General features: G+C 33.4%; 1 protein-coding gene across 3 annotated transcripts in view; it reads left to right on the forward strand.

The window, feature by feature from the left end:
• Nucleotides 1-24,300, forward strand: part of LOC124359936 (GDP-L-fucose synthase) — a 163,119-nt gene that overhangs the window by 104,257 nt on the left and 34,562 nt on the right. Inside the window, exon 1 of one of the 3 annotated variants that reach the window (XM_046813104.1) lies at nucleotides 13,406-13,540. The exons of the other annotated variants lie outside the window; for them this stretch is intronic. The gene's annotated coding sequence lies outside the window, so the exon portion shown is untranslated. Of the gene's footprint in view, nucleotides 1-13,405; nucleotides 13,541-24,300 lie in introns of those variants that run through there. 3 annotated transcript variants of the gene reach the window in all.

Here is a 24,300-nt window from a genome sequence, read left to right on the forward strand (position 1 = left end):
TTTATTAATTAATTACTGTTTTACATCCATTTTGTACTTTGAGACACTGGAATGTGTTTCACTTTTTAACCTTAAGGACGTAGAGACTATTAGGAAAGATCGAATGCTAAGTTAACGATAGCATAAGATCTTAGAATTAAGACTTACTTGAGTTGTTCTGTAAAGCTGTGTACTATACTGAGAGACTCTCTAAATAAAATAGTATTTTTATTTATTGTTTTTTTATTACTTGAAAATTATTTTTTAAATATACATATTTGGAAAAATCATAAACAATTTCTATTGCGAGTGCTCTTCTAGAGAGAGATCCTGGTAGATTGTAGTTATATCGTAAATATATGGAAAATATTTCATAAGCCTATTACAGTATAATTGACATACTTTACAAAATAATTCTAAAATGTTTTAGATATTTACGGACAACTAATACTTTCCAGAAAAAAATTTTTAAATTGATTTTTTGTAGAGGGTGTAGCAATGCATAAGTTATATATTCCTAAATCGACACTTAAACGTAGCTGGAAGCAGTATGAATAGTTTTAATAGTTATTTTAATGTTCAAGATTTTCCTTCACAATCTAACCCAGTGACTAAAAGATAAATCATTCTAAACAGAAAACGAATTCATAAACCTAACTAAAATGTAATCTTTACACACTTTGTTGCAGTGTACTGTTCTTTGTGAATATGTCAATAAAGTTATTTGCCTATTGTTCCATCTTAGAACACTGGAAGGTGTTTTAAATATATTTATTATTTTAATAAAACGAGGTTGAAGGTAATATTTATTCTTCTGTTTTCTCGTTGCCATTATGGTTACCAATAGACAAATAAAAATATTCGCTAAAGCTCACCCAAATCCAATGTAGTCGCATGCATCAGGGGTGCCCAGAAGGGGGGGGCATGGCGCAATTTGCGCCATCAAAATTTTTTGGGGGGGGGGGGCATGATTTTTTTTTATGTTAACATTTTAAAACCATGACGATAACCAGAGAAATGAGAATTATACTCAACAGTTAAGTTAAAAGTACTGATTAATCATTTAACCATATCATCAAGATTCAAGATCGAAATTGCCATAGCTAAATATTATTCCGCCGTTTAAACTAACTCCAGGATCTCCGTGTAAATCCTTAAGAGAAATATTTTATTTGTTTAGGGCGATTAGGTTGGCAGTGGCAGTTGAGCATAGAGATGGAAAAATGTCGTTGTTTAGCTGCAACGCGTTGCGACGTTATTCTGCCAACCGATAACAGGTGCGGCAACGTGTTATTTTAGCAACTGTTATCGGCTGACCGTTGCGCCTCGTCTATCCATTGCGCAACGTTGGTTTCAATAACGTTTTCCAGTGGCTGTTACCTATAGAACGTTACTGAAATACCGTTACTAAAACATGGACCACCATTCAGTTAACGGACTTTGTTACTATTATTAAGTGTACAAAATTCGTCATTTAGCTGCTTAGTCTAGTTACTATAATTTATTTTGAGATAATTAAAAGTATCTTTTGGTTCAATTAAGTACAAAATACAGAATCGGGTTTTTATTGTTTGAATGTAAACATTTCACAGCGCATTGTACATTTACACTATAGATAAACATTAAATATTCAAACTGAAAAATGAAATATTTTAGTGTATTAAAATATAATTTACACTAGGGATTACTTTATAAAAGCTATAGACAAAATAATACAAACCAAAATAAAACGTTTCTGTAAATTATTATTTATTAAATGAACACACCCTAGGCTTTTTTTATATAAAAGTAATTTATATACAAGACTAAAAGTTCTTTAAAATACATTTATCTTAAAAAATAACGTGTTTTAATTGCCCAAATTGGTATTTACAACGGAAAATTGACAGTAAAAATAAAACCGTTAAATACGTGTTAGTTACACTACTAGTATGTAAATGAAGAATACATTAAATGGATACATTAAATCTAAAAATATAATTATTACGAATGTGAAATACATATTTGATTATAAAATATATTGAAATAATTATAGCCTACAACTTAAGTAAGATTTTGTAAGTTGTAAAGTAAAAACGTTGGACAGTGATATTTAGCTATAAAAATGTACTGCTGTGATGTATACATACATATTTAACTGATAACTTATATTAACTACAACAAATAGTAACACAAATGACGTTTATAATTGCAAAATGTATACATAAAAAAACTATTTATCACAATATAAACAAAATGGTTAACACTGCTATTTCTAATTAAATCATATAGGAACACTTTATAAATTACAAATATATACATACATAAACATATTGTTCAAATGTACATTACAATTACACTGTCAAATATTGTACTTTAGATTTAAATGAAGATACACGAATGTATGGAGATTCAAAGACACAATTAAGCATATTTAGAAAATAAAATGGGCAATATAACCAAAACTGTACACTATGGCTTCATATAAGATTAATTGCAAGAAAATGAATTACATAATTTCATATTATTTAACTTGCAGAACTTATATATAACTTAAATTTTTTGATTTCTATTTTACTGTAGAAGATTTAGATTTCCATTCAAAAACAGCAACTGCTCTGCTCGTTTTGAACTCAGTCCTTGATCGGCGTTCTGTCAAAAAATTTCCTGCTTTAGAAAAAAGTCGTTCACATGGGACGGATGTAGCCATGACGTTAAATTTTAATTTCACCAATTTGCTCATAATAGGGTATACATGTTGATTCTCTTTCCACCAGCCCATAGGATCTTTTTTCCGTCCTAGATAGCTGTCATCTACGTACCGGTTCAACTCGACAATTGCAGCGGAGGTCTTCGTACCTGAAACCAATTCCTTCATAGCAGTGAACTTCAAAAAGCTTACAACGCGTTAAAGTTAAACAAAAAGTAAATACGTGTAGTTACAAGTAAAAACCCTAATTTAATTTATTGAAAATTCTAAATTTATGAATAAAATTTTAAAGCGGTTACCTGTAGGTTTCTCCTTGGCAATTATGTTGTCAACGTCCTCCCAGACGGAAAATTTTGCGGAATCTACGTTGCCATCTTTGTTTTGAGTGTTACCAATTTCTTCATCATCTGCTGTGCAAGGTTTGCCATGTGTCTCTGTCCAGATTGCAGCTAAAAGTTCTGTACATGTTTTTTTTGATCAATTGCTTTGCAGTTTCGTCTTTGAAGACAGCAAGTTTGAATCTGGGATCTAAAAGAGTAGCAAGTGCTATTGTTTTGCTGTGTTCAACATTTTCCATGCGTTTCTCGAGACCATGCAGCAGTTCATTAATAATATTTTGAATAACTGTTTGAATGGCTCCTTTTGCATTTTTTTACACACGGGACATCAGGCCTCTTGTTAGGGGTATCACTTGGCTACCTGTCACGTAGCGTTCCCCACTAATCTGTGAAGTGACCTCCTCAAAAGGACGTAAGATTGTGCTTAGCTCTTTTGCATAATCCCCACTCTTCCTCTGACAAAACAGGTAAATTTTTATTTATTAAAGCGATAGTAGTTTTTACCGCGTCCTGCAGCTCTACAAATCTGGAAACCATATAAAATGTAGAGTTCCATCTCGTTGAAACCTCTTGAATAAGTTTTTTTGGCTCAAGGCCCATATTTTTCTGGGATATCAACAGTTTTTCAGTTGCATTTGTGCTCCTTTTAAAAAAAGTCACTATCAATTTTATTTTGTCAATTAACATTTTTACCAGCTTTAACGCATCCTGAAGAATCAAGTTTAAGGTATGGGGCAAAACAACCAAAGTGCTTCAATTTCAAGTCCTTTTGTACCGCCCCTTTGATGTTACTGGCATTGTCTGATACTACGACTAAAATCTTATCAAATAAATGAAATTTGTCAACAATAGTTTTTGATCTCTTTTGCTAGATTAGCACTTGTGTGAGAATCAGACATTTTAGAACATTCCAACAATATCGACTTTATTTCATAATTTTCTGAAATGTAATGGACAGTTACACCCAAATAACTTTCAACATTTTGTAGAAGTCCAGGTATCAGTGGTTTAGACATACACTTTGTACTGAGTTTAACTCATTCCGAACAAAATTCAAGCATCTCTCATGTTCAGCTGGAATCATACTATTGGAAATTGTTTTTCTACTTGGCAATTTATATGCGGGATTCAAAAGCCGACACAAAGTTAACAAAAACCTCTGTCTTCGACAATTGAAAATGGCTGAAAGTCAGTAATAAACAACTGTAAGAGAAGTTTATCGAGTTTTTTACGTTGAGTCTCACTCAGCTTTTTAGATTGGGGTAAAAATGATCTAATACTTGACTGGTTACCGTCACTAGAAGATGAAAATATGCACTTAGTGGATTTGAATTGGTTAGCGCTTCTGAACTTGGTTGTTCGGGTTCATTACGTAAAATTGATGTAGAGCCTATTGTAGAGTTTTTTAGTAGAAATTAAAGCTGTCGTAGGGCTTGGCAAGTTAGTTGAAGTTTTATCTTTTTTTTTTTTTTTTTTGGTAAATTTACAGTAGTAGGATGGCGCTTTTTCAATGTGGTGTCTAAGATTTAGTTATAGTTGACTTATAATTTAATACTTGCCCACATAAATCGCACTTAGCAGTTTTTATGTCAGCGTCAACCACAGTATAGTATGTCCACAAGTAACTGGTTTTTTGCTTCTTGTTACCACTCATTTTTAATATAAATTAATTACAATGTAGATATTTATAAAATAATAAAAACAGTAAACACAAAATTTAAACGTGTTATTTCACATAACTTAATCACTCTACAATTATTTGTCAAGAATTATTTTAAAGAAAACATTAAGAAATATAGTTATTTTAAATAAAAATTTAAACCACATATAGTTTAATAAGGCAGAGATTACACTGTATGTTGCTCTTGAACAAATTAAAACAATTGTACTGCGGGGTGTGGGAATGGGATCATAATAGAATAAACAAAGTGAATAATCAGGTCAGGTTTTCATGTCCGAACAGGGCACCATCCCCTCCCCAAGCCGCAATGTCGCGTCTCCAGTATTTTGATTATTTTACTTTATTATCGTTACGGGTGGTGTTGTAATAACAGATCAAGCTGCTGTTGTCATTGTCAAGCCGTAGATAGATTCCCGGCAATGAAATAATTGTCATCCTACAACTCTGTTGTTTGTCATAACACCGTTGCTCAAATAACAGGTGAAGAGTTTCCAGTCTGCCGCTATTGACTGTTACCAGCACAGGCTTACCGTTGCCGGCAACGAAACGAATGAAATTCATTGTTCGTTGTCATCCTGTTATAACAGGGAGTTTCTGATAACACGTTGCGGGGATAACTGTTGCCGCGCGGCAACACTGTTATTTATTCCTGTTATGTTAAATAACGCCCATCTCTAGTTGAGCAACACTGTCTTGTCTGCCGTCTGATGTCTGTCACAGTCACATCACAGCCGTTAGTGATGTACTGATGTGAATGTGAGTCGTGAGTTTTGAGTTTGAGTACCTATTGCAACAGAACAGAACTGTCTCGTTTGAAGAAGCTCGGATACGGACGTTAATGAAGGTTGAATGTGCGTGTATTTGTTATGCGTATGGTATGTCTTATGTTATGTTGTAGATTTGTGATTTGTTCATAACTAAAACTAAAGATGCCTAAGAGAGCAAAAACGTTGTACAAATTTAAATGCCTAGAAGTGATGTGCAATACGATCCATCGCAAAGACAAATGGTTGGATCACTGTAAGAAGAAACATAGTTACAAGTTTAAGAACAATTTAAAAATCAATTATAAAGTGGTTGAAATAAAAGTCGACAACGGCCCATGGCAAAAATACGTTCCAGACCCAAGCCCAAGCCAATCTACATCCCTGGATGACATCCCTCATACTTTGACGAGTAGGCCTACCCAAGACCAAGATGAAGATGTTTTTGAGCCAACATCAGAAAGTTTCCAAGATAAATCTACCAGCGAGATCGAGACTGATGCAATTACTCTACCACTACTAGAAGTCACAGACTCTGAACCAGAAACACAAAGGTAGGCCTAACTTTGTAATAACTAACTAATGTAAACCTAAGGGGCAAAAAAACGGTTTTTACTTAGTCAAAAATTTTAATATGTCTAGGCCTAGGCGCAGGGCGCAGGCTGTTATATTGTTTTATAGAGGCAAACACGATTAACACGAATACTAAGCCTTTATGTATCCAACCTACCTAAAAACATAATATCTTGTAAAATGTATGGTATAGCCTAACTTACCCAAGCTTGTATTCTGAGGAGTCAAACCAAAGTCTGATTTGGTTCTGCCGTATTCACTGTTATAGGTATTTTGGTACTGTTCAGCACTCTGTGGAGTTAGGTTAGGTTATAACATAGGCCTAATAGTTATGTACCCAAATAGGTTGACCCAAATACTGAATACAAATATAACCGTGTACAACATTCTTGACGTTCTTCACTGTCTGAATATTGTTGTAGTTCGCCAAAGTCCCGTTAGAGTTCAGAAGCTTCTTGGTTGTTTATCTATCGACGGGTAGAGCATAGAATTGGCGTGCATAGAAGGGTTAATTTTCTTCAGGCATATGTTGGAAGTTATAGGCAATAGGCCTACCATTTTTTGAGAATTTTAAAACCTATTAGCTTAGGGCTTAATAACTTCTCACAGACTAAACAAATTTTGTATATATTTGTAGATCAAACCAAGAACTGGAAGAACAGGAACCTGACAATTTTGGAACAAGTGATGTAGATGAACCAGACTCGGATATTTCATCTAATGAAGATCACAGTGATCCAGCTTCATATGCTAACCTCAAGCTCTCTCCTGAAGACATAAATGTGGCTCTAAATTTGAAAAATCAAGACTTATCATCAATAGAATTTCCTTCAACGGGTGGAAGAAAATTTAATCCTCTGTGGAAAAATTGTATATTGCCCAATAACAGTGTGAAACCTAGGAAGTGGCTAGTGTACAGTAAAAAAAAGGACGCTGTATTTTGTTTGCCTTGCACACTATTTGCACTTCCAACTGAACGGTCTGTATGGGGAACAACCGGCTACAGAGGGTGGACAGAGCATAGAGGAGAAAGAGATTTTTACTCCACGAGACTTCCAAAAATCATATATCTGCAGAGGTTGCCAGAATTCAATGGATCTCACAAAAGAGAATAGATTCGAGCCTTGCTCAACAATGTAACAGAGCAGTTGACCAAAAACCGAGAAGTCCTGTCAGTTGTCATTGATTGTTGTAGTTACTTGAGTGAGGAAATGATTGCCTTTCGCAAAAACGATGTTTTAGAAGGAAAGCTGTTAGGGTTATTTAGACTTATAGGAAAATATAGCCCAGATGCGAGAGTTTACCTTGAAAAAATTGATAGAGCAAGGGCTGAGAATGTAAGACTGGGATCTAATTTCTTGAGTTACAGGAATATTTTTTGATCTTATCAATACAATGAGTGACGTGGTAGTTAATAAAATTGTAACAAGTGTGAATTTAACCAACATTTATTCGATTATACTAGACTCTACCCAGGATGTGAGTAAAAAAGAATGTACCACTATCATAGTTCGCTACATTGAGCACATGGATGATACACAACAAACTACAATATCAAACGTAAAACCAAAAGAGCGCTTGGTCAAGGTTTTTACAAGTGGGGATACATCCGGGGAAATGTTGTTTAGAGAGCTAAAGAAATGCTTAACAGCCCTAAACCTTGATCCCAAAGGTATAGTGGGCCAGAGTATGGACGGTGCAGGGAACATGAGAGGGCAGTTCAAAGGTCTCAAATCACTAGTCACAAAAGAAAACCCTAAAGCTTTTTATGTATGGTGCTGCTCTTACAGGTTCGCCCTTGTTGTAGAGCAGTCCCTTGATATATGCTGTCAAATGAGGAATTTGTTTTCATTCTTGGAAGATTTGTATGTTTTCATGCCAGGCCACAGGAGACACCACCTTTTGCTCGAAAATCTAGAAAAGGGGGAAAAAAGAAGCAAGAGACGCTTAAAAAGAGTACAGACTACTCGTTGGTCGAGTAAAACTGACGCCCTTCAAACCATTGTGAGTTGTTTTGAAACAATAAGAGATACATTGCAAGATTTGTCGACTGACAAGAATTCTGACAACAACACCAAAGCCAAAGCAATAGGCCTCCTAAAGAAAAAGACAGATTTTGAAAATATAAGCACAATATACATAGCATCTTCTTTGTTCAAAATATTGTCTCCCATAACAATTTGTTTTCAGTCACCTACCATTGATTACAGTATAGTCCCAAAAGTTATTAAAGAAACACAGGAAAAACTGGCGTTCATGCGCCAAGATTCGGCGTGGGAAAAGATTGAAAGTGGCATTACTTCCTTTGCTGAAGAACACAACATTTCTTTACCCACCAGACAACGAATCAGAAAAAGGAAAAGATTCATGGACGAGTTGGCAATTGAGGAATGCATAGAAGACCCTATTAAGAAAGTAAAGGTTGATATTTATTTCAACGTTCTAGACTCTCTCTACAACCAGCTAAATGACAGATTTCCAGAAAGTTCTCTGGCTATGGTGTCGCAGATGGGATATTTTTCTCATGATGGAATTTTGAAGATGGTAGATGATAAGAAAAAAGGCCTAAAATGTAATCCATCTTCAATTGAGAATCTTTGTGAATACTACAATCTAGACAAGGAATTAATTGTAGATGAACTAGACATCTTCATTGATGTTTACAAAGCTACTCACTTGGACATAGATATTTCTGATGTCATGTCTGAGAAGAAGAAATCAGAGAGAACCAGTACTGCTAACCCAGAGGATAGTTTAAGTTCTGACCATGATGAAGATGAAGAACAGGAGGACGTTACAGTGACTGACAAGTTCAAGAAAAAGAAAAATGTTGACGACTGGGTGAAAAGAGGATTTATTAGACCATACAGGTGCCTATTGAATCTATCAGGATTCCCTCATCTCAGTATACTTTATAGGATACTGTTGTCTCTGCCAGTCACAAGTTGTTCTGCTGAGAGAACTATGAGTCGGTTGAAGATAGTTAAGAATCGTCTAAGAAGCACCATGGGGGATAGTTGGCTTTCAAGCTTGCTCATTCTTTCTTGCGAGAAAGAAATTCTAAAACAGATCTCAAATGAAGAAATCATCAACAGGTTTGCACTTTCAAGTGTGCAAAGAAAAAAACTTCTTTTGTCAAAAATTTAAGAAAAGTATCAAATGAAGCCAATTTCAACCCTTTCAAATTTACACCCTATTTACCACACAGTAATCAAGTAACTATTGTAATGTTTTATTACTTTTTTCTTTTTTGTAAAAGTTGTTATTGTTATTGGTATTAGTAGATAGAATTTACAAAATGTACTTGTTCAGATGATATCTTTATTCCAAAAATCAAACCATTTAATGATACATTTTGTTAGATTTTTGTTATTTACTCTTGTAATGTAAAAGTAAATACAACCTACAACACAACATCAGTAACAACCTGTTCCAATTTATAATAATTTAGAATACCTAAACTTGCCAACATTATATATTAATTTACAGCTATGTTTATTCCATTCACTTGTGAAAAACTCTGGTTATTGTTAAACATGATGCCTCCACCATAATAGAAACAAAATTAAATTAATACATTTATTAAACTTTTTAATACATGCCGTTTTATGAAATAAAATTTACAACACTATTTGGATTATAATATGTTGTACTATTTGGATTGTATTGTATGATCAGCTGTAAATTGTATCTCATTGTTTTCATGACAGCAACATACTAGACTAGTGACTATAATTGCTATTGGAACTACTGTTACAGTATAATTACTTATAAATAAAAGTGTTTAAAATGACATATACATTGAAGATTGAAGTGCTATTATTTCATTGCCTTAACCTTTGATAACCTTAACCTTCAGTTCTTCAATTCTTTTTCAATCCTTTTTTGGTTTTTTGGCTGGAATCTAACTTTTTATAAACGTTCCAAAATTGTATAAATGTTTACCAAAGTTGCTATGCAATATTCTTTTGCAATAAAGAATTATCAATGATATTATTATTCAACTTTTTATAAGTAACCTTAACATTTAAAAGGCAAAGCCTCCCTTACTGACCTTTTAATATCCTATTAAAATATTTGTCATGTAGCTATTCCTGATGTAATCTAGTACTTTGATAAACATATAAATATTAAAAACTATAATAATTGTTTACTACTTTTTAGTCCTCCCGTACAAAGAACGGGTGCACTGCTAGTGTCAAAAATTATATCAAAATTCAAAAAGATACTTTATTTCTATTCTAAAAAAGATAATAAACAGTGGTATATATTTTTTACAATAATGAAAACAGAAAGAATTCCTCACAAGACCAAAGGTAAATGATGTCCTTTGGAAGATTAGAATGTAAGATGTGAATTTTATTGTCATACACTGACTAATGTTAAAAACTAAAGGGTTGGGTATTGGGGTACTTTGGGGGGAGGGCATTACACTTGGATTGGGGGGGGCATGCGCCATTGCCCTTGGGGGGGCTGGGCACCCCTGGCATGCATCATAATATCTCTCATTGTTCGTCAGATAGAAATGAAATTTTCACGATATTGTGCCGATAGATAGACATAAATGGAATTTCCCATTTGACATTTGTCAATAGTATGACATAACCTATAAACTCAGTTTCTCAACTTTTGTGTCAATCTAACAATTAATCAATCAATCATAGTTTACGATAATGAAATATCAGTGTACAATTATTTACCTTTATTGTTGTAGTTGTTGTAAATGACGAATCTAAGCACTCCACATTTTCACGAATAAACATAGTTATCTGCTTTATCCCGTGCGGCGGACCCACAGTTATCTGCTTTATCCCGTGCGGCGGCGGACCCACTGGACGGGCATCGTAACGTTACCGGGCGTTACACTTTTTCATGAGTGACTCCGAGCCGCAACCTAATTTAAGACGTTGTCACGTCAAAAAGTGTGTTGTTTGCTTTTCCTAAAACTCTGGCATATTTGAACAATTATTTTAACAGATGAGTTTTATAGCAACCAAAAAGAATCGTTGGTATATTTAGGTATATTTTCATGATTTAAAAAGCTAAAAATCTTTAACACCAAAAAAATAACTTGCGTAAAGAGTGACTCCCATAAGAAACATTGATTCCAGCTGACGATATGCATATATAAAATTATCTGTAGTCTAGCCACACTCTAGTTAAGATGGTATTAAAATTCAAAATAATCTTTATTTATAGATTGTACATCAATACAAAGAATGATATCATATGTCAAATGCTAATCTAAAAGAACTAAATATACTACACATTTAATAAGATAGCATTTAATTTTGTCAGAAAATTATTTGCATTGGAACAAGGTGAACGGTAGATACCAGCGAGTACAAACTGGAAAGAGTCCAATTTACATTCAGCCAGACAACATTCAAATTCTTTTTCAGTATTAAGACTATTAATTGAAAGTGTATTTAATCCTTCAACCGTTACATTGTACTTTGATAATATGATAACTCCACTACTACTATAATCCTTTTGTGAAAAAAATTATCTTAAATAGTATCTAGAAATATTGAGCCGTTCTAATTCAATACTTGTCATTTTGTGTTCTCAAAGGACAACTATATCAGGGTTAATTTCTTGGAGTGTCACTTCTAATGCTTCAATTCTAGTTGGTAAATTCTGGATATTTTGATGGAATATTTTCAAAAAAGAACTTTTTTCAACTTTGGCTTGCTCTTTGGCTTATGCTGAATGTTGTGATACTGGTTCCCCTTGGTTTGTTGGTTATTTGCATGTTGTATTTTTATGTAATTTTATATGTGTTTGTAAATGTTATTAGTCATATCCTTCTATATATCTCTCTACTGTGTATAATTGAGTGTAGAGTGTGTAGTTTCTTTAAAATGTGACACCCTGAAAGAAAGTTTTTAAACTAGCTGTGACTTTTGAGTTTTGGATACAATTAAAGTTGAATAGCATACTGGTGAATTGTCATTTTATAGCTTCCTAATGAAGTATTCTTGATCCTCCAATATTTGGTGGATAACTATAGAACTTATTTTATGAAAGTACATATACTATGAAATTAATCATAATGTTTACAGGCTATACAATTCTGTCTACTGGAGACATTGTCAATACTAAATGTAACTTTTAAACTGTTTTCTGTGTAGGCACCCAGTTTGGTACCGTGGTCACGCTGTTCGTAGCCGGGTATCTGACTGCAGGTCCATGGGGTTGGCCCAGTATCTTTTACAGCACTGGACTGTGTGGTGTGTTCAATCAATCAATCAATCAAAATGCTTTATTTACAATTTCATCAAGAAAATGTAATGGCGTCAAAATACAGAATTGTCTTCATGCTTCTTGCTTTACAAAATTAGTAGGTTTGTGTCATGGTGAAGAATTCCTCCAATGTGTATAGCGGTCGTTCCACCAGCCAGTCCTGTAGTTGTCTCTTCAGTTGTTGGGTGTTCAGGTTCTTCAGTGATTCTGGTAGTGCATTATACAGTTTACGTCCGATGTACGACGGCTTCTTGCTGTACTGTGTAGTGTGGTGTAGTGGAAGTATGTAGTCTTTTGCTCGTCTCGTGTTGTAGTGGTGGATATTCTCCCCTCGTCTGTAGTCCTGCTGGTGTGTGTGTGGGTAACAACAGTGTGGATATAGAGACTTATCACTGTTAGAATTCCTAGTGCTTTGAAAGATTCTCTACAACTCTCTGTTGGTTTTAGATCAGCAAGTGTTCTTATTGCTTTCTTTTGTAGGACTAGGATTCTATTTAGGTTTTGTTTGGTTGTGCCACCCCACACTATCAAACCATACCTAATGTGGGATTCAATCAAGGCGTAGTAGGCTGCTTTTGCTATATCGAGTCCTCCAATCCACTTCATTCTTCTCACAACAAAAACTCCTGATGCCAGCTTCTTGCTCAAATTATTGACATGAGTAGTCCAGGAAAGATCAGAGTCTATGGTAACTCCCAGTAATTTGGCTTCTTTTTCTACCAAGAGATCAGGAATTTTTGGTATCTCGTCCAGTCGCCTACTAAAGTTTATGCAGGTTGTCTTTTTTGGATTTATTACCAGGTCGTTTTGGAGACAGTAGTGAAGTGTTTCTTGCGTTGATGATATTATGTCAGAGTGGAGCTCTTCAGCAGTATTTGTGGTTAGAAGGAGAGTAGTGTCATCGGCATACATTACAGAGTTATAATTTATGGAATTTGGAAAATCATTGGTAAAAAGGACAAACAGAAAAGGGCCCAAAACTGAGCCTTGTGGTACTCCTCTATTTGAGGGTTGAAAGGTGGATTTGAAGGATGTCTTCTTACCATTTGTTGATGTTTGTAATTCTACAAGCTGTTGGCGTCCTTCTAGGTAACTCGCTATCCAGTTCCCCGACCCTCCCCTGACACCCAGAGTTGCCAGTTTAGTTGTGTTGTGGGCAGTGGCCTGGCTATTTTTAGGTGCCAATTCCCCGGACACCCATCCTTCCATCAGTGACAGCGAGCGGGAATACATCAAGGCAGCCTTTGTTAGCAGCTCAGATCAAAGCAGTGTAAGTAATTCAAATATATTTTTTCTGTCTACTTAAAGCTCAATATGTACATAAAGTATCGCCAAATTATTCTCTACACTATTACCCTGTTGTCAGTTTGGGAAATCCAAAACTGAAGAACATGTGCATCAGTGACAAATTTGGTCGCCCAGATTTGTTTTTGCTATACCCAGTATAGATTCTACTGGCAGGCAAGCTAGGAGTGTACCCTACTGGGGTATCACGTTGGGTTTAGTAAAAGACAAAGCTACATGCAGACCAAAAGTCCAAGAGGTTACATAGCCCAAGGTCCTTCTCATGAAAGGCTGAATGGAACACCACACATGTTATGTCAAGGCAACAAAAGGGCTCAAGACAATATTTATTTTGCAAGGAGAATGGAGTAACAAAAGGAACCATCTACAAGTACTGGACAGTGACTCCACCGTCCCAAACTAGTGATTGCTTTGAGGCTAACAACACCCAGCTCAATTTCTAGAATTTGCTTTTCTAGAAATGATGCTGTACCATTCACATTGCTATTATTAACTGTAACATGTATGGGGGCTATTTGGAAAGTATCCTATGTTCGATGATTACTCCTTATCTACAACCGCTATTGTTGTCAGATTCAACATTTACTATCTTTATATACTTCTACTTGCTCTGAGAATAGCTTCCATTCATACCTTTAATAAATTAGTTGTTAGTCAGTGTTCAGTCTGCAGTTTCTCTAGCCTTCATCAGATTTAAAAAAACAAGATGGAACTTGAAGATTAGCATCGTTTTGGTTCAAAACCCAGGAGGATGTGTGCATAGACCAGTCAAATGATCTAGCAAGCCTTTCAGGGGAAAGGCATGACTCCAACTTCCATAAATTACTGGATCATCCATTTAAAAAATGCCCATGTTTTGGTTGAAAGTGATCTACCAGCTACGTTCTGGTCAACCTTCCTTAACGCTAACCCACAAAATAATCAAACGTGTGAGGTTTGTGATAAAACTGGACAATCGCTTAGCAGTGCATGATATGGAGGAAGATTGGGATGTATGAGATCCTGAATTCTGTCTGAGGAATTACGTTTGAAATGAGTGAATGTAAATTTCATCCCAAAATTGCTCATAAAAAAAAGCACAAGACATGTATGAAACCATAACAAATGACTCTGACATCTAACTGTTCCTGAAATTGAAGGCAGAACTTGTAAAATCCCGAGGGTAGATTTTACAACTTATTTTTCAAAGTGAAAGGTTCGTTTGAAGAAGTGCATTATGTCTAATGGAAATTACTTTGAGGAAGACTAAAGTTTGGTTGTGATTGGTAAGCTAGTTTTCTGAAATATCAGACTTGTCAACTTGTGTCCCCCATTTTCCCACACGGTAACTTGCTAATATTGTGTTTTTCATTTATCATGATAAGCTTATAGATTTTTTCCTTTATAAACACTACGTACACCACATTCTCATCTAATTTAATGGCATAACTCATCCTAACCCAAGCTGGCTTAGCTATTGTTATCAATAAAATTTAGGTTAGGTAGTGTCTATAAAATTCAAAAGTGGTAGTCTATACATATAACAGAAAATATCCATGCTTTTTACAAGCACTAGACTTACTAATTTTGTACATGTGTGCCACAGGAAATAACAACAAAGGCTGCTTGGCGTTTCTTACAAAACTTTTGCAATTTATTTGCACAGTATAGCTAATGATCTCTAATATAGAACAATTTATTGAACAAATTTAAATCAAAGCTTTTTTCCTGGCTTTCAGCTTTGCAAACTTGTTTATAATGTCAGAAAAGTCTGTACCGAAAGTTAAGTTGTTTTCACAACACAACAATATTAGAGAATTTAGTTTCTCTTGTAAAATAGTTTTTCTCTTCACATTCTTGACACAGGGTTAACAGAAAACCCTCTTTCTGCAGTCCAGTTAGTGATGGGTAAAAATCCTGAAGGACACTTCAAGATTGGAAAATCTAGTTTACAGATAATTTTTTGAAATACAATCATATAACATTAAATGAATAAATGAATTTATTTCCCATAAGTACAAGACAGTAATATTATGATTATCATAACATCATCAATATGATAAAAAAAAGCTGTTTGAACGTTTAATATATGTATATCAGTCCCTTGGACGCAACCCTCATATTATAAATAACTTATACTAAATAGTAAATTAGTTTAATTAAATTAACCGATTTTAGTTTTTTCTATCTGAAACTGTTTTAAATTTAGCATGCGACGCTAGATTCTTTGATAACCTTATATTATAATGTAAACAAAAATTCTGTATAAGTTCATAATAATAAATAAATATAATAATAATTATGTATTCAAATGATTGAAAGGCCAAAAATTTTTAAAACTTCTGTAAAAAATATTTAGAATCTGTTTATTTTGTAGAAGTTGTAAATATTGTTGATTTTTTGTGAGTGGGTAATGTAATGATGTGGACATCACTCAATCTTTTTGTCATTAAATCAAAGACAAAAATTGTTATCTTTCACAAATAAATTAATCACTTCAAATTTCCAAGGACTCAACCTTTAAAAAAAACCCATCGTGACAATATTAATTAATGATTGAAGTCGACTGTTTTAAGAGTTGTTTATTTTCTTGAAGATGTGTTTTACAATTTACACAGTTTTACCATACATGAACTCATTTGTTTAAAAAAACATTTGTAAATTTGTCACTTTTTCAAACACTGATCACTAAATACTGTTCATTTAATACGTAATTTAAGTAAACTAGTAATCATTATTAATGGATAGGAGAATCATCAGGCTTACCTTGAAAACTTTCTTCTCGGGTTCACTGATTTGAAAGGAACGTATGGATCTAACTATTGATACTATATTTGAGTAGTATGTTATAGTACTATACCTTGTACGAATAATATTATAAACAATACTTTACCTAATACAGATATATAGTACTAAATTGTAGCATCAACAGTGTCCAGAAAAAGTAAATTGGCTACCCTACTACCTACCTTGATTCTGAAACTTAAACTGAACTGGTTGAGATAGATTGCTGTGCAATGAAACATTTCTAAATATGTCTTTATGTGTTTCTTCCAAATCAGTGGCCCCAGAAGGATATTTTTAAGGTAAGTCTGATGATTCTCTTATCCATTACTAATATTCATTGGTTTTCAACCCTAATAATTCAGTCCTAGACTAATAATAATTAAGTGAAGTTTCGACTTTATAAGCATATTATGTTCACCCATTATCTGATCAGACCATATTCCATTGATGAAAAAATATATTTCTTACCAACCTAAGTTTCATATATTAAAAAAAATGTAAAATATGAGGATTTATCCAATAATAAGCAGAATAGCACTGTTGGGGGTTGCAGTCTTCTGTCAGACATGTATAGCACAAGCTCATAATTTTTGTTGACGAATACATATTTTTAAAATATTCTGGTTCTTTTGGGTGCCCTCTTGCAATATTTAGTATCCTAGTCTGAGGAAAATAGATGACAAAGAAGTATTTTATGTTATTTAATAGTTTTTAGTACGAGACATAACAATGCAAGCCTGGGTTGTGGCGTGGTGTTGCCAGCTTTAACGGAAGAATAACTAGTGATCAGATAATTGATTGAATTCAACAGGCGAGTGTTACTGCTCATCGTTACTGCTCATCTATCTTCGAGAAACCTTTACTGTAATTATTTACACTATGACACAGATTGTGAGTAAGAAATAATAATAAAATTAATGCGAAATAATTGAATGCTGAAGAGCAAAACAGATAAACACAACCGGAATGAAGCAAGACATCGTCGTGTCGCCTCATACTGAGAATCAGCTGATGTAACAATGTGGTAACGCTGCAGGTTACATGGGAAGTGAAGAGTGGTAACTGCACATACAGCCAGGCTTGCAATAATGTGCCTCGTACTACATTAAGATCTGATACAATAGAAGGCATTACCATTGTGTAAGAATGAATGTAATAGCCTAGTTTTAATTAAAGACTAGATTAACTTTTTAATTATTAGACGTAAGTGCAATATCTTTGTACCTGATTGACTGAAAAATACCTGGATTAGCCATTACAATTAGAAAGAATAAAAGTAAAATTAATCATTCAAAATAGTTTCACTACCGTTTCTTCTGTAATATCAAAACACTCAAAACTAAATCTAAAAATTGAAATATTTTTGTACGATATCTAGACGTTTGTAAGTAGTTAACTTTATGCACATATTTGTACGAGTATTCAATTAACTCAGAGAAGGTTTGATTGTTTTTAGCAAAATTATGAAAAGATTTATCCAAAATGTTATAAATTTAAAACATTTTACCAAATACCATGATAGTTTGTGCACATGTAATATAATTGGTGGTTAGTAACAGTTTGTATATTTTTTTATTTCAAAAGCATATATCCCATTGGGATCTTTAATTTTTATGAAGTAATTAAGTTCATAGGGGCCAAAACACTTTTAAAGAGCTAATTTTAAGATTGCATCTCAGTTTTGTATAGTTTTTTTGGAAATCTTGTCAAATTTCATGTAAATAAGTCGAACCATCTCTGAGTTAATTATGTAAAAGTGTAACTCTTGAGGCATATCCTATTACTCAAATAAAGTTATGTTGTATTAAAAATCATATTTGAGTGTTAAGAGATTGCACAATAAACTAAAAAATTAACACATTTTATAACTAAAACCAGGAAATGTTTCATAATTTATATAGATTTTACCATTGTTAAAAATTTACAAATTTTATATAATGTTGTTCCATGCACAGTATTACCATAATTTTACTATAAGTTTGTTATTGAAATGTACATTTATAATAAATATTTTAAACACAATATGCTTATCACAATGTTTATTCCGTGTCTTAGTTTACACATTAGAAAATATATCTATCCATAGTCCCATCATTTATAACTGAACCTCACATTAAGTAAAATAATACAGATTTTGACGGATATCTTTAGAAATGTAGTTTTAATATCCATTAGTTTTGAATCTTAAAAAATTTGTTGGTAAAGTATCACACTCACATGGCTTTGTACACAAAACACGTAGAAGCATTAATTAATTGTTCTCTTTCGCCTCATTCGGAAAACGTAGATAGGTTTTGCGACAGCTTAAACATTAGTAATTTATTTTCATAGGATTTACAAGTACTCAATATCTTGAAAACTGTTTGAAGATACTAAAAAATGTTTATGACAAAAAGTTTAGGAAATGTTATAAGCATACAGAACAGTTTTTGTTTTTTTCCTCTAGGTTCATAAATAATGGAGATGTGAATTCTTAAAAGGTAAAACGGCTATTTTAATGGAAAGGCATGGAGTACCAATCTGGTCAAGAAACTTAAATCAATGTATTTAAAAGGTCAATATTTGTACCGAGTTTGAACTTGTTTCAACATTCCTACCACCAGTTCTTTGTGGTAGAAAAGTTCTTATGGGATTTACGTTTAATCAGTATATCGAAAACCATTTGAGATACAAAAAGCCTGACTTATTACCATATTTTTAGTAAACTTTATAAATATTCCAGAACACTTTTTGTTTTTTCTCCAAGTTCTTAAATAACGAAGTTGTGAATTTTTAGTTTTTTTTTTTTTTTTTTTTTTTTTTTTTTTTTTAATAATATTTATTTTCCAAATACAAATTAATAACACGTACAATGTATCTATATTACTATAAATCCTACATCCATTATTAACATAATAGATAATCATCTAAATATGGTAAAAAACGGCTGCAAAATATTCAATAATACTATTCCATCAGGGAAAAATAGGGTCTACATGGGCAAGTAGCCTGTGCGTAGACCGAGCCATTATGGCAACGATATAGGAACGGATTTTTAGAAAAAAAAATTAGTTTTATGTGATAGAATATTTTGTAATTAAGAAAAAATTAAATAGTAAAAACAATAAAAGAAATACAATACATTAATGTTTATAGTTTTGGAGCAATCAGTTAACGATGACAACAAACCCACCTCTTTAAGCTAATAAATAAAAAAATAAATAAAAATATATCAAACCATAACAAATCTGTCGGATACAACTATTTCCTTCCAGGGGCAGCCGGAACGCAAACAATACACGACGCCAATGACTGAGGGGTAGGTGAGGGGGGTCAAGGTCAGGTCCGCCTGTTGTACCCGGTCACAATGAGGGCCTCGACTTCCTCGTCACTGAGACTGATAAGCAGTTCCGACACTTTCCTTTTAAAAGTCGATAATGCAGTTGTTTGAAAAAGTTCTACGCCTTCATATTTTAAGCACAAATTTCGGTAGAGTAGTTGAGAAATGTAATAATAATTAGTAGTTGAAAAAGATTTAATAAGATTGAAGGTAGTAATTCCTATGTTTCTAGAGTATCTAGTGCTGTAATTATGAGTAATTGGAATAAATATTTCGGTAAAATTATTGAACGTGTGTATTAATACAGTTTTAATGAAAATTTGTCTGACCGTAAAAAACTCTAGTCTCTTGGAATAGGGTACTGGTCGGGCAACGTTTACTCTTCCTAAAAGCAGCTTTTTAATATTGATTTTTGAATTATACTAAGGTTATGAATTAAAGTTTTATTTGCTCCACCCCACGCAATAATACCAAAAGACAGAATCGACTGTAACAAATGCAAAATAAGCTAACTCTAATTTCGTTTACGTTCAGAATATTTGTTAACTCTTTAAAAGCAAAAATATATTTCCTTAATCTGTTTTTCAAATAACTCAACATGTTCCGTCCATTTCATACGATTATCAAATATAATTCCCAGATATTTGTAACTGCTAACCACGCTGTATATTTCCACAGTTACAATTTAGTGTTTGTGTAATTTCCACAAGAGTGAATGGTCAAGTCAGAGAGTACATAATCTGATTGTGTAGACAACGGAAATTGGCATAAATTTAGTTTTTGAAATGTTTAGTGTTAAAATATTTTGATCGAGCCATGTTTTCACTATTGCCAAATCACTTAGAGCATTTAGGCGTACTTCATTCCAGGTCTTTCCCCGCGTTAAAATAAGAGTGTCATCGGCAAAAAGAAACTAATTTACTTGTTATATTTCAAACTTAGATATATTATTGATATATAATAGAAATAAAATGGGCCCAAGTGTGCTTCCTTGGATCACTCCGTAATTAATGGACATTTGATCGCTGTTGACACCACAGATCGTTGTTATCTGTCGCCTATCTGGTGAGGTAGGACTGGAACCACGAAAGAGCGCCGCCCCGAACACCCACAGCCTTAAGCTTATCTAAGAGCTTATTCCTGTTTACAGAATCAAATGCCTTTTTTAGATCTAAAACAAATATAACATTAGACGCTCTTGACCTGCTATTGCTTGATTTATTTCTCTGCAGACAATCGAATAGAGCATTTGAAATGTTTTTGTCCTGACCGGAATCCATACTGATTCTTCGACATAATATCATGAGTAAAGAGATATTCTACCAGCTGTTCTTTTATTATTTTTCCCAATATTTTAGACAAAACACTTAGCAGAGATATCGGTCGGAAAATTACTTTTATCGGTATATTCGTCGGCTTTATGAATCGGTATAACTTTAGCTATTTTAAAAATATTTGGGAAAGTACCAGAACTAATGCTCAAATTGATTAAGTGTAGTAAAGGTTTGCAAAGAATATTTAAATTAAATTTAAGAACTTCAGCTGAAATGCCATCGCAACCGGGGCAGACCCTCCCCGCAGAACCGGAATACATGACGTAAGATGTGTTCCTCTGTAACAGTATGCAGCGTGAAACAAACTGTTCTGTCGATAGTCCTCGTCAGTCACAACTGGGTCGCACGCTAGGGTTAATGTTGTTTGCTAATATTTCGCCTACATTCACAAAGAAGTTATTAAATTCGTCTGCTACATTTTTAAACAAATCGTTGTTTACATTAATGTGTGGACAATATTTTTGGATTTTAAAAACGTCTTTTTGTACATCCCTCCCTGCCAATTCTTTAATAATTCCCCAGAGAATTTTTGGATCTTTTCCGGATTGATCAATCTTTGATCTATAATAATTCCTTTTTGTTTGCTTGATCAAGTTACTGACATTTGCGCGATGTGCTCGAAAGATTCGTCTGACAATTGGGTTTAAATGGTTGTTTTTTTACCACTTTACTTAATTTATCCCGCTCACGTATTGCTCGGATTAGCTCATATGTGATCCATGGTTTCAATTTTTTTCTTCTCGTCTGTTCGTTTTTTACTACTTTTTTAGAACTTTCTATTGAGTTTTTGATATTTTCGCATAAAGATATTAGCACAACTATCGACTTCCAGACAGTTTCAACACTGCCTCCCAGTCGGACTTGGCGAGGTTGTCAGTGAGTAGGGCATGGTCTACGTAAGTGCGAGGGGGGAGTTGAGTGTCAGTGTCCCGTAGCAGTTTCTGTTATCGTAAGGGCAGTACTGTAAATGGTCCGTAAAAGCCGTCTGGAAAATGGCGGCTTTCACCTTGGTCATGTCACTGTATCGTACGAAAATATGGTCGATGCTGGACTGACTCTTTTCAGTTACTCTGGTAGGTTTATCAATACATTGTACAAGTCCCGCTTCAACACAGCAGTTTTTATATTCGTCAATGTGTACGTCATTTTTTAGTAAGTCCAAGTTTATGTCTCCTAGTAATATGCACATTTTGTTTCTACCCATAAATTTATAATAATTGTTGTAATCCTTCCAAGAACATATCCATGTCACTGTCAAAAGTCCTGTATAAAGCTGAGTACATTAAAACGTTTGTTAAAAAATATAAAATCTAACGCAATACCGTAAACGTCCCCTAAAGCCACTTGTTTTACAGTTGAAGATATTTTACAGTGTTTCCCTACATACACGACCACTCCATCGTTCTTGTTCCGTTGTCTGTCAGTTCTGTGACAGTCAAACCCCTCCAGTCTAGCCTCCGCCCTTCCCCCACCCACCAGCCAACACTCTGTCAAAACTATCGCATCCAACCGACATCTCAACGATTCTATAAAATATAGCTAATTCATCAAAGTTTTTTGCATATGATCTTATATTGCAGTGGAAAATATTTAGGCTGCAAATATCCTCCAGATTAGTCGTAAAAAAATCACCATACTGATTTATATTCTTCAAAACTGAACAAGTAATGGTAAAAAGGTTAGTGCCGTCATCATCAACTACGTTTTTGGTTGTCATAAGTTCCGCACAGCCCACCTGCCCAGCCTACTAATACTAGCATATTTACAATTTTGCCTTAATTTAAAAAGTGTGTAAACATGAAATGTGTAATACTACTTGTAATATAACAGCATGATTTTTTAATTTACTCGGTCTTTTAGACACTTATCCTCTTATTTTAAATTTTAGTGAATTAATTACTAAAGTGTAATGCGTCGCACAATGATTACAAATAATGGGAAATAAAAATGTAAAAATAAAAAATAAATTAACATTTATGAGTATTGGTTGTTATTGATATTAGATGTTATACATAATTTTTACTATGACGGTTAATGTTTATTATGACGGTAAATATTTTTACTAATTACGACACCATTTTGTATATTATTTGATACTTTCTAAAATAAAGATATTTCATTTACAACATTTAATAAATAATAAGAAATTATAATAATTAAACAAACATTCCCTGTGAGTTTAAAAAACCAATGACAAAAAACGAATCATTTCCTAAATTTAAACAATAAAATTTACTTAAATAATAGTTATATATAACAACTAAATATTATATTTCTCACAACATATCTTACAAAACGAACACACAAAAAGTAATTAAAACAAAACTTACTTGTGGATTTAAAAAACAAACATACAAACAAAGAATAACAACAAAACAGAGGATAGTCAACTTACTTAAGTACCTAATGGTTTTAGTAAACAAAAGTTTAAAGGCAGCCATGTATTGAAACGAAATGGTGACAAAGTAGTTAGTGATTGTACCACGTACAATTTTTGAACGGGGTGGATTTGGGCTCTAGAGATCATTTTCAATGAAGTTATGTAGAAATATTTGGGTAAGTGCTACCGTGTGAGGTGTGATTACAAATAGGCTGATTTTTGTAAAGAAAATCTCACCTTAAAAATTTACACATTACAACTCTTTATTCCAAATTTAGACAACTGAAAGCCTAGACATGCCAGACAATGAGAACCTGTGTGTATACCACAAGCACACTCGCAGCACACACCAAAGTTTGTTACTTGTTCAAAATTCAAATCCCACAATTGCTATTATTCTATTTTTAGTTATTTATTATTTATGATTTATTAGTACATATAACTATATGTATGTATCCTTCGTACTTGGGTGAAGATTGAGCAAAATATGTTTTTGGAATGGGGACCAACATTTTGTGGAAAAAAACGTGGTTTTTTTTAACTATAAAACTTATTGTGTAATAGTCTTAAGTTTTGCACCAACTAATATTTTTACCATTTAAAAAGTCATAGCTGATGTATCTGCCTCTGGTTCTTACTTGACGATAATATTAGCAAATATCCATCTGTTATCATTAGTAAATTCTTTGTGAATTAATACTTTTATGTTACCTACTCAATGGATAAGAATAAAAGCAATTAATTTGAGTGAAAACTATTGCTTTTAATAAGATAATATGAGCTAATAAACACACAAAGGTGTACAAGAATCATTATGAATATACCATAACAAACAATATATCATACTCAAAGTTCATTGTTTGAGAATAAGTTTTGATATACCCTCCTTTGACAGCTGTGTGACCAACCAAGTGACTGCAGTATTA

The sequence above is a fragment of the Homalodisca vitripennis genome, chromosome 4, assembly GCF_021130785.1.
Source record: "Homalodisca vitripennis isolate AUS2020 chromosome 4, UT_GWSS_2.1, whole genome shotgun sequence".
In the NCBI taxonomy this organism is placed as follows: domain Eukaryota; kingdom Metazoa; phylum Arthropoda; class Insecta; order Hemiptera; family Cicadellidae; genus Homalodisca; species Homalodisca vitripennis.